Raw genomic sequence first — 13,453 nt, 5'->3', positions numbered from 1 at the left:
GAAGTAACGGAACCTCTAAGTACGGAAGACCGAATGAGAGCCACACGCACTGGCCAAGGTCACGCCATTATTAAGCCAGACATTAATGCGCCAGATTATGAAATCAAAAGACAAATCCTACACATGGTAACTAATCATTGCCAATATAGTGGTACGCCGAAGGAAGATCCAAACGAACATCTTCGTACCTTTAATAGGATCTGTACTCTATTCAAAATCAGAGAAGTTGAGGATGAATAGATCTATCTCATGTTGTTTCCCTGGACTTTAAAGGGAGAAGCCAAAGATTGGTTAGAATCGTTACTTGAAGGGGCGATTGACACATGGGATGTTTTAGTTGAAAAATTTCTTAAACAATTCTTTCCGGCATCCAAAGCCGTTAGACTTCAAGGAGAAATTGTTACATTCACGCAAAAGCCAAATGAAACATTATATGAGGCGTGGACAAGATTCGGAAAGTTGTTGAGAGGATGTCCTCAACACGGTTTAGACACTTATCAAATAGTACAAATATTCTACCAAGGTTGCGATGTTGCTACACGAAAAGACATCGACATAACAACTGGTGGTTCCATTATGAAGAAAACCGCAACCGAAGCTCACAAAATTATTGATAACACAGCCTCCCACTCGCATGAGTGGCACCAGGGAAAAGATATCTTTCGTTCATCTAAAGCGGCTAGAGCCGATTCTAGCCATGACTTTGATTCCGTTTCCGCAAAAATAGATGCTTTCGAGAGACGAATGGAAAAGATGAATAAAGATATTCACGTAATACGAATCAGTTGTGAGCAATGCGGTGGATCACACTTAACGAAAGATTGTCACAATGAACAAACGATGGAACAACGAGAGAATGTTTCCTATATGAACCAAAGGCCGGTAAATAATTATCAAAATAATTATCAACCGCCAAGGCCAAACTTCAATCGAAATCAAAACATTCTTTACAATCCAAATGGACCCAACAATAACTCGTACAACCAACAAGGTCCGAATAACCAACCAACTCAAAACAACACTTTCAATCAACAAAGACCTGGCTTGTATAAACCACCACAACAAACCGAAGAGAAAAAGCCAAATCTGGAAGAAATGATGGCAAAGCTAATGGAATCTCAAAAACAATTTATTACAACTCAAACCCAAACAAATGAGAAGTTTGATCAGTCATTAAGAACTCAACAAGCTTCCATTTTGAATCTAGAAAAACACGTAGGTACTCTTGCTAGCATGATGGGTGAGAGGGAACAAGGAAAGCTACCGAGTGATACTGAAGTAAATCCTCGGAATGAGAATGTTAAATATGGTATCAACGAATTCTGAAAAACCAGCATCAGAAGATGGGAAGGTTTTAGATATGAGTAACAATGAAGAAGTTACAACACCACCACCACCACCCGAGTATGTAAAGCCAGTGGTGGCACCATACAGACCACCCATCCCGTTTCCAAGAAAAGGAGTTGAGTATGATCAAGTAATAGGTAATAAAGTTTGTGATACCTCTGGAAAGAAGAAGAAGAAGAATAAGAAATTGCAAGAAATAAAAACCGTAAAAATAAACCCGGTGAAGACAGTTTCACCAAAAGTTCCACCCAAAGTGGGTGATCCGGGTGAATTTATTGTTCCTTTTCTACTTAGTGATTGTGTCATGTATGATGCACTAGCAGATTTAGGTGCAAGTGTGAGTGTTATGCCTCTTTCATTATATAAGAGATTAGGAGTATGTGAGTTAAGTCCAACAGAGATGAGTGTTCGACTCTTTGATCAAACCATTAGACACCCAGTTGGAATTGCTGACAACCTACCCGTTCAAGTAGGTAATTTAACCTTTCTAGTCGAATTTATTGTCATTGACATAGAAGAGGACCCAAACATTCCTCTAATTTTAGGTCGACCATTCTTAGCGTCCACCGAGGCGTTATTTGATGTAAGAGAGGGTAGAATGACACTTAGTGATGATGAAAAATCAATCACCTTTGTGAGTCGAAAGTCTAAATCTCCACCAACCAAAACCGTTGAACCAAAAACGATTGGTAAAAACCATATTGTTTTACCAACTCCAACGGTAGTGCTTAACAATAATAAAACACCCAAGTGTGGGGAAGATGAAGTAACACCTAATGATGACTTGATAACAAAGAACCGTTGTTGATACGAAATTGAATGACACCGTTATTAATAGTTCAATGAAGAAACTTATTAAACGGATTCGCGATGCTAGAACTAAGGGGAACTTTAAGTTATGTAACCGGTTAGTATCCAATCTATCGCCTAAAGAAAAGGCGAAACTAGTTGAATTTGTGGATATTACACAAGAATCCGACCAATGGCTTAAAGCAAAAGTCACAGATATGGAAGTTGATTATGGTCCAAAAGAAATTGACGATGAAGTTAATCACAATTTCGACACCACAGCTACCTAAGTGTGGGGAGATTCAAATGTTCTAAAAAGAAAACGTTGTCTAGAGTTAGTTGTTCTGTTCTCGTGTAGTTCCGAGAATAGAATCCGATTGGTCTTTTCCACTAGCAGACACTAAAGAACTAGTTTTCTCCCCCCATTCTGAATTTTTGTTTTGTAGGTTTTGTATGAAATTAATATGCATTTTTAAATTTAAGTTTTATGTGAAGTTAAAAAACAAAAATTACTTTATTTCATTAAGTATAAAAAATGATTTCTAAAATTCATCGTAAGTTGAAGACTAGGTCATGGAACCGAAATTGCTTTACCCGAGGGCGGGGCAAAAAATTTTGTTATCATTATTTTTAATATTATTGATTTAAAGTATACCAAAAAAAAAAAAAAAACCCAAAAATCTTTGCTTTTAAAACAATCGCTTTAAAAACGATAAATTTTAAATTTTGTCGAGGGACGGACTAGGTAAACATACCGAAACTACCTAAAGTAAAAGGAAACAAATTTTTTTAAAAAAAATTATTCATTTAAATTGTTTTAATAAATAAAGGTTTTATATATATATATAAATATATATATATATATATATATATATATATATATATATATATATATATTTTATATTTATGTTTGTAGTTTATCTTATGTACAAAACAGGGTAAGACATCGCACTTTCAAAGACTGACATTAAGTTCAGCAAAAGCTACTAATTTTAACGAAAAGACGTAAAATATCAAATGTGATATAAAATAATATGTTGCAAACTCGGTATTTTTAATCACTTTTCTACACTAATCACCCTCATGAATTTATAATTATAGTCTAATTTCATGCAAATGAGGACATTGCATGATCTCAAGTGTGGGGAAGGGTTATAAATTCTCTCGGGTTTACACTTAATTTAATTGCCAAATTTTGTGAAAATTTGAAAAATTTTCAACTAAATGAATTCAAAATCATGTTTATACATATTTATGAACGATAAAACTAGGTGTTAATGCCAAAATTATTGTTACCTCGGAGAGAACATAAATGGAGAAACAACCCAGAACGTTCGAATTCATTTAAAATGGAATAGAAGAGAATAAAAAGGCATAGAAAAAAATAAATAAAAGCTAAGTATGGGAAGAATTTACCAAGTTATTTAAAACAAATATCACATATTTGGTACAAATTATTGCAGGTACTTTTGCTTTGGACTAAACTAATCAGTTTTACCCGATTTATTGTAATACCTTTGAAAGAATAGATGGATCTACACGATGAATCAATTCTATCATTAAAAGGAAGTAAAGTCTTCTGAAAAAGACACACGCTTCTTGATTTAGGTCAGGAAGTTGTCGTCCAGACCAGCTGTAGGTTGACGAAAAATCTAGGAAAGTCATCTCTAAAATCAGCAGGAAATCCACGGACCTCAGTATCAAACAGGGTCGCCAAGTGGTCAGACTTATCCTATCCTTGAGAGGATCTGTCTCGTAAAATGGGGAGGGCGCTGTGCAAATTAGCTTGATAAGATTAATGAATCAGACCCCCAGTAAGGATAATCTCCTTAAAGATTAAAAATCAGCTTTTAAGCCTGATATTACTCAATCCTTGAGATTGACTTTAAAGATTGAGAATTACAAACTCATGGAATTCAATGATATCTAAACTCGAGCTTAAACGAGAAAATATTTTGATCAAATTAAAACCGATTTGTTTTCTGAAAACCTATTTTCAATGCGTTCATTACCATTGAATGTAAAATCCTAGGAATTCACCTGGAATTCATTAGGTCACCTGAACCAAATCGGGTGTCAACCGTAAGAACGGTGGTTTCATAGCATGGTCGAAGACAGGACCTTGTGCCAGACCAAAAACTATTGGGTGATCTTTACTATTGCTCCTACAAAGGATAGTAATTGCATCTGACACGTTATAGACCATAATCAAAAGCATGTCACGGGACATTGCCTTAACAGTTGCTTGTTCAATGCTTTCCTTTACAACCGGACGGTAGTTTACCGAAAGGTAATATACGGAGCAAGTATAATGGACGTGTTGCTTTCCTAATACAAGGTTAGCAAGTGGGTGACACAAAACCATAAGTTTTGAGCTAAAATTTTCAAATCTGAAACCCACCAAACCCACAAAAACAATTTGCAAACACCGGTGAAGGGTTATTCTGAAAAACTTATCTAGGATAAAATCTAGAATGAATTTTCAAAAGATCAAATGTTTTCATAAAGATCTAATTTCCTTAAAGGATCTAAATTTTTATAGTCATGTGGGACTGTAAACTACATCGTTACTACCATTGTTCATACCACCGTATTAAAATCACTGATGTACAAAGTGTGAAGAATAAAGAAGTGATTCTAGTAAAGTTATATTCAAGTTCTATATTACTTGAGGACAAGCAATGCTCAAGTGTGGGAATATTTGATAATGCTAAAAACGAACATATATTTCATAGCATTATCCCTCAAGAAAGACAACCTTTTAGTTGCAATTGTTCTATTTACAAGTGATATTCGTTTAAATAATAAAAGGTGAAGATAAAAGACAGATTCGACGAATTGAAGACGCAAATGACCAAAAAAGCTAAAAAGTACAAAGTACAATCCAAGTGGGTCAATTTATTGATAAGAAACGTCTCAAAATTACAAGAGTACGAGCCGCAAAACGCAAAATACAAGATATTAAATTGTACGCAAGGAAGTTCGAAAATCCAGAACCGGGACATGAACCAACTATCAACGCGCGACGCAACGGAGCTAAAATTACAAGTCAACTATGCACATAAATATAATATAATATATAAATAATTCTTAAAATTATATATATATATATTATATTATATATTAAAAACCGTCGGCAAACTAGAAAACAAAAGCATGTGAGCTGGATCAGAGGGCCATGCGATCGCATGGCCAGAAGGCACAAAATCCATGCGATTGCATGGGCATCAGAATCTGGCCAAGTGCTATTAAAGGCGACGAATTATGCACGAAATATACACACCTTTTTCAATCTCTCTTTCTCTCTATGTAATATATATTTATATTTATAATTATAATTTTAATTATAATTAAGATTAATAATAAATTATGGTTTAGTTGGGTTAATGTAAGGAATGTTTTAAGGTTTTGTAAGTTGGAACTCTGTCCGTGTAACACTACGCGATTAATCACCACTGTAAGCTATGTTCTTCCTTTTTAAATTAATGTCTCGTAACTAAGTTAATATTATGCTTACTTGAGCCGAAGTAATCACGATGTTTGACTAAATATTATGACGGGGTTATTAGATTTTGTACCATAATTAAGGTTTGGACAAAAGACCGACACTTGTGGAAATTGGACTATTGACTATTAATAGATAGGGGGTATTGTCTAATCGAATGACAACTCATTGGAACCTGTCGAACCTATCTTCAAATTAGTTAATCTAATAATTATTAAAATGATTATGTATGTTTTCTATTTAGTGACGTTTATACGACATCTTTTACGATCATTTAATTAATTATTCGGGTTGGGTAATTGATTATTCATTCTGATCAAGTGGGTAAATTAATATTCATATCTCATTAAAACAGGGGTGTATTACATACAAGGATAATTGATGTAATTGTTAACAAATTATTAAAACCTTGGATTATACGCAGTCGATAACCTGGTGTAATTATTAACAAAGTATTAAAACCTTGTTACAGTTCGAATCCCTAATTAGTTGGAATATTTGACTTCGGAAATAAGGTTAATTTGACGAGCATTTTATAATTATGACTGATGGACTATTATGGACAAAAACCAGATAGGTATCAAATAAATCCAGGACAAAGGACAATTAACCCAGATAAATAAATTAAAATCAAAACGTCAAACATCATGATTACGGAAGTTTAAATAAGCATAATACTTTTATTTCATATTTCATCGTACCTTTATTTACTATCATTTTAATTACTGCAATTTACTTTATAGCAATTTAAATTCTGTCATTTATATTATCGTCATTTATCTTTACGCTTAAAATATAAAATCGACAAACCGGTCATTAAACGGTAAAAACTCCCTTTTATAATAATATTACTATATATAATTATATATATATTATATAAATATAGTTGTAGAAAAATATAGTGTTAAACTCAGCTAGCTCCCTGTGGAACGAACCGGACTTACTAAAAACTACACTACTCTACGATTAGGTACACTGCCTATAAGTGTTGTAGCAAGGTTTAAGTATATCCTATCTATATAAATAAATAAAACTTGTGTAAATTGTATCATATTTCGTAGTAAAAATATAACTATTTCGTATATACCTCTGCACACATCAGTATTTTCAAGCACATCCAATTGTGGTTCTAACTGACCAGCCAATCAAACAGGTGCTATATAAGCCTGAGATTTCTGGCCGAATGGCTAAATGGGCAGTTGAGTTAGGGGAACACGAAATAAATTTTTCTTTGCGAAGCGCGGTTAAAGGTCAGATACTTGCGGATTACCTATCAGAGTTACCCGCGGACGTTGAAGCATCGGCCGAACATCAGGATACGCCCGCACCAATTTTAACACCATGGGAGCTATACACCGATGGTGCTTGCAGCGCCGCTGGCGCAGGTGCGGGCATAATTTTAACTGGCCCAGATGGCGAAGAGCATACATATGGGCTGTGGTTTAATTTTACTGTTACGAATAACGAAGCAGAATACGAAGCTTTGCTAGCATGTATGCGGATTGTGCATAAATTAAATGTTAAAATGTTGCACGCTTATGTGGATTCAAAGCTGGTATGCAGCTAAGTTAGTGGAGATTTTAAAGCACATGACATAGCCATGCAACAATATCTATCGCTTGTTCATAACCTCGCTGACCAGTTTGAGGCTTTTCAAAATTTCCCATGTAATGCGAGGGCAAAACAAGAAGGCGGATGCGCTTAGCGAATTGGCTGCATTGGCCTTTGATCATCTGGGAAAAAGAGTTCTCATAGAAGAACTGCACGCGAAATCCATTGTTATGATGCCCTTAGTGGCACCTGTTGAGGAATCCAACTCAACGTGGATGACACCCATCATTGCTTTCCTGCGAGATGGCACATCACCCGCAGACTCTGTTGAAGCAAAGAAAGTTCGTACCAAGGCACCAATGTATGCCCTTGAGGGTGACGTCCTGTATCGAAAGAATTATTTAGGACCACTGATGTTATGCGAGGTGTATATGAAATAGTTATATTTTTATTGCGAAATACTATTAAATACGATACAATTTTACACAAGTTATTTATTTATTTATTGAATGGATATACCTAAACCTTGCTACAACAATTATAGGCAGTGTACCTAATCGTATAGTAGTGTAGTTTTTAGTAAGTCCGGTTCGTTCCACAGGGATACAACTAAATTTAACGCTATATTATATTTTAAACTATATTTGTATATAAATATATATATAAGTAGTATTATTATTATTAAAAGGGGGTTTTACCGTTTAATGACCGGTTTGTCGATTTTATGTCTTAAGTCGCAATTAAAACCTAATGTAAAATATTAAATATACAAATGACTTAATTTAAAGCGTAAAGTAAATGACGATACATAAAAATGCGATAAGTGAAAGTACGATAATTAAAAGTGCAATAAATAAAATGACAGTAAATAAAAGTGCGATGAGATATAAAATAAAGCAATTATGCTTATTTAAACTTCCGTAATCAAGGAATTATGCTTATTTAAACTTCCGTAATCATGATGTTCGACGTGTTGATTTTAATTTATTACCATGGGTTAATTGTCCTTTGTCCTAGATTATTCGATATGTTCATCTGGTTTTTGTCCATAACAGTCCATCAGTCATAAATATAAAGTGCGAGTGTCCTCGTCAAATTATCCTTATACTCGAAGTCAAATATTCCAACTAATTGGGGACTAAAACTGTAATAAGGTTTTAATACATTGTTAATGATTACACCAGGTTATCGACTGCGTGCAATCCAAGGTTTTAATACTTTATTAACAATTACACCAAGTGTCCTTGTATGTAATCCACCCCTGTTTTAATGAGTCCATTGGATATTAATCCATCCCCGTGTCCGGTTAAATGAACGATTATTAGTATTTATAAATATCCCGCCCATCGTATCCAATCGAGTATATGTGGTTATTTATAATTACATCAAATTGTAAATCTCTATATCAAATTAACGAATTATCATTCAGTTAAACAAATATAAAGCCCATTAATAGCCCATAGTCCAATTTCCACAAGTGTCGATCTTTTGTCCAAACCTCAATTATGGTACAAAGCCCAATAACCCCGTCTTTAATATTTAGTCCAATATCACGATTACTTCAATTTAAATAAGCATAATAATAACTTAGCTACGAGACATTAATTTAAAAAGGTTGAACATAACTTACAATGAGTATTAATCTCGTAGCGTTACACGGATAGAGTTTTGACTTACAAACTTAAAACATTCGCTAACATAACCTTATTATTATTAAAATTTAATATTAAAATTATAATTAAAATATAAATATAAATATATTGAGAGAGTAAGAGATTAGAAAAAGTTGTGTTAAACTCGTCCGAAAAATGCTGAATTTATAGAACCTGGCTCGCTACAGTAACCCATGCGATCGCATGGATTTAACTCCTCCAGGCCATGCGATCGCATGGCCATCATTTCCTGCTCACCAAGCAACAAAAACGTGGGCTGCTCGTATTAATATATTTTATAATATAATATATATAATTTTATATAATTTTATATATATTATATTATATTCTTGTGTATAGTTAACTTGTACTTTCAGCTCCGCTGCATCGCGCGTTGATAGTTGGTTCATGTTCCGGTTCCAGATTTTCGAACGTCCTTGCGTACTATTTAATATCTTGTACTTTGCGTTTCGCAGCTCGTACTCTTGTAACTTTTGGTCATCAATAAATTGAACCACTTGGAGTGTACTTTGTACTCTTTAGCATTTGCGTCTTCAAATCGTCGAATCTGTCTTTTGTCTTTACCTTTTATTATTTAAACAAATATCACTTGTAAATAGAACAATTGCAACTAAAAGCTTGTCTTTCTTGAAGAATAATGCTATGAAATATATGTTCGTTTTTAGCATTATCAAATATTCTCACACTTGAACGTTGCTTGTCCTTAAGCAATATAGAACTTGAATATAACTTTACTAGAATCACTTCTTTATTCTTCACACTTTGTACATCAGTAATTTTAATACGACGGTATGAACAATGGTAGTAACGATGTGGTTTACAGTCCCACATGACTATAAAAATTTAGATCCTTTAAGGAAATTGGATCTTTATGAAAACATTTGATCTTTTTTGAAAATTCAATCTAGCTTTTACCCTAGATAAGTTTTCAGGAATAACCCTTCACCGGTGTTTGCAAATTGTTTTTGTGGGTTTTGTGGGTTTCATATTTAAAAATTTTAGCTCAAAACTTATGGTTTTGTGTCACCCACTTGCTAACCTTGTATTAGAAAAGCAACACGTCCAGTTTACTTGCTCCGTATATTACCTTTCAGTAAACTACCGTTTGGTTGTAAAGGAAAGCGTTGAACAAACAACTGTTAAGGCAATGTCCCGTGACATGCTTTTGATTATGGTCTATATCGTGTCGGATGCAATTACTATCCTTTGTAGGAGCAATAGTAAAGATCACTCTATAGTTTTTTGGTCTGGCACAAGGTCCTGTCTTTGACCATGCTATGCAACCACCGTTCTTACGGTTGACACCCGATTTGGTTCATGTAACCTAATGAATTCCGGTGAATTCTTAGGATTTTACGTTCAATGGTAATGAACGCATTGAAAATAGGGTTTTCAGAAAACAAATCGGTTTGTAATTTGATCAAAATATTTTCTCGTTCAAGCTCGAGTTTAGATATCATTGAATTCCATGAGTTTGTAATTCTCAATCTTTAAGGTCAATCCCAAGGATTGAGTAATATCAGGCTTAAAAGCTGATTTTTGATCTTTAAGAAGATTATCCTTTCTGGAGATCTGATTCATTAGTCTTATAAGCTAATTTTCACGGCGCCCCCCATTGTACGAGACAGATCCTCTCATGGTTATGATAAGTCTGACCACTTGGCGACCCTGTTTGATGCTGAGGTCCGTGGATTTCCAGTTGATTTTCGAGAAAACTTTTCAAGGTTTTTCGTAGACTCTACAACTGGTCTGGATGACAACTTCCTGTCCTAAATCAAGAAGCGCACTGGGTAAAACTTGATTAAAATCGTCCAAAACAAAAGTATCTTCAATTATTTGTACAACAATATGTGATATATATTCTAAATAACTTGGTAAATTTTTCCCACATTTGGCTTTTATTTTCCTTTCTTTGCCTTTTTATTCTCCTCTATTCCATTTTAAATGAATTCAAGAATTTTGGGTTGTTTCTCAATTTATGTCCTTTTCGAGGTAACAATAATTTCAGTGTTAACACCTAGTTTTATCGTTCATAAATATGTATAAACATGATTTTGAATTCATTTATTTGAAAATTTTTAAAATTTTTACTAGAATTGGGTAGTCAGTATATAAGACTAGGGCCGTTCTTTATTATCAGAGAGCACTAGATTCTAATACAACTACTGTGTTACTAGTATTTTTAATGGTAATCAAGTGTTTAAATTAAAATTTTAAAACTCTGAAAGAATTTAACCCCTTCCCACACTTAAGACTTGCAATGCCCTCATTTGCAAGAAATCAGTAATAATTTAAATTATTGAGGGTAATTAGCGTAGAAAAATAATTAAATTTTACCAAAGTTTCCAAACATATTGGTGTTTGTGTTGAATGATAAATGGTGCACATCATTTGTTCATTCCTGTAGTTGTTATATCACATTTATTTTGCATCTTGTCGTTAAAATTAGTTGCTTTTGCTGAACTTAATGTCAGTCTTTGAAAATGTGCTGTTTTACCCTGTTGTGTACATGAGATAAAATACATACAATACAAATATAAACATGCATGGTAATTTGAAATGGGACTTAATATCCCACTTTTAAATTACAAAAAAAAAAAATGAAATAATAGTATACAATAATAAAAATATTAAACATTACATAAAAGTATCAAAATGTTAAGTGTTTAACATAAATAGATAAAAATAATAAAATATAAGAAATCACTAATGGAACACTATTGATTTGGATATGGGTTCCAGTTCATATCATCGCTCGGGTTCCATGGTTGATGATAGGTGTTTTGGTAGGCTTGGTTTGGGTCGTAAAGGTCAAAGGGTGGTCGTATGTCGGGCTGATGTGGTGGATAGTAAGCAGGTCAAGTCGGGATGTAGTTATTTGGTACCTGATATGATAGCTGGCTCATGATTTGGTGCTGATGAACTTGCCAGCTATCGTGTTGGCGTCGTCTGGAAGTCTCCTCATCCCTATGACATCCCTAATGACATCCCTAATGTCATCTGCTTCCTCCATCTCCTCATCCGAACCTCTCTCTACCTGTGGATGGTTTCCCCGATATGGCATTTCCTGATTGCGTCTCCTAGTCAATACCTTTGCACCTTGATAGACTTGCAAACCTAAAGTATCGTCTTATTCCCGAACTACCATCATTGAACTCCCTTGTTCCCTATCTACACCTAAATACTCTCCAATGAGAGTAACAAAAATGCCTCCTCCTATTATTCCCCCGTCCTGTATTCCTTCCACCATTTTGGACAGATAAAAACCAACACAGTAGGGGATATTAACAAAGCTTCTAGTGTCTCGAATGCACTTAAGGTAAAATAAATCGTGTAGGGTCATTTTCTCCTTGTTGGTACCTCTTTGTGTAATCAAGTTTGCTAAAAATCTATGTATTATACGAAGTTCGGCTTTATTAATATTTAAATAGGAGTGTCTTCCTCCCCGCGTAAACACATTAAAATTTGACATACGCCTCCAGATGGCGTTAGCGTCAAAATTTCTATCTACCCTCTCACCATGATAAATGAAATTTGTACAATCAGGTGATAGTAATTCAGCGGGAGTGTAAATCTGTAAAGCCCTGGCCATGTCCAGCATGGACATCCTGTACATCCTACGGCCAAGTAAAAATCTAAGAAAACTCTTATCGTCTAACCTATCTACATCCTTATTAAAAGCTATAGTACTCATTAGCTCAACACACCACTCTTTATATACAGGCCTACGAGTGGTAAATAAACGTTCCCAATCGGAAAAAGAAGAGCTGCCATACCTTTGGATTAGATGCTGCCTAACTGGGTTAGCTAGGTGGACCCTTTCCAAAGGCTCCCAAACTATTACCCTTGGTACTTCTACATTTTTGGTCCAAAACTTAAATTTGTTACTTTGGTACGTCAGGTAATCTCTCCAACTTCTATCAAATCTTAAATTAGGATGCAACTGTTCTTCATGAATTGTTGGGTGTTCTATTATATGGTGAACGAGAAATACTACGTAGGTAATAAAAAATTGTAGTTCTGGTTCATAGTATGGCACGTGTTGATCATAATGTTGTTGTTGTTATTGTTCCGGTTCGTGATATTGCATCTCTGGCTGTGGTTCCGGATCAGGTTGCCTAGACGATGATGCACCGCCCTTATCTGTATTTCTCTGCAAAACACATTAAACACAAAATTTATGCATCCAAATATGCATTAATGTTAGCAAAATAACAAATTAAAACAATTACAATAACATGTATAATCCATATTAAACTTATACTCATTTTCATATTTTTATCAATTCTACACATTTTCAAATAATCATATATGAAAATGTTTACAAAGTTCATAAGCTTTTATCTCTAATAACATGTTAAAATAATCATTACTAGCAATTAAACAAGTTTCAAATGGCATTTATATCAAAATAATCAAGTTCATGAATTTTAAACTTAAAAAGTCCACTTTAATTCTCAAAAATCATGTTTAGGATCAATTAACAACCTAAACATGTTACACTACTTAATTTATCAATAATCCATAACAAAAATCGGCCATAACCTGTTTATATCAAAAAACCCCAAATTGCTCAAGAACACAAACC

Source organism: Rutidosis leptorrhynchoides, chromosome 6 (genome assembly GCF_046630445.1).
Source record: "Rutidosis leptorrhynchoides isolate AG116_Rl617_1_P2 chromosome 6, CSIRO_AGI_Rlap_v1, whole genome shotgun sequence".
NCBI classification, from domain to species: domain Eukaryota; kingdom Viridiplantae; phylum Streptophyta; class Magnoliopsida; order Asterales; family Asteraceae; genus Rutidosis; species Rutidosis leptorrhynchoides.
This window is presented reverse-complemented; position numbering follows the sequence as displayed.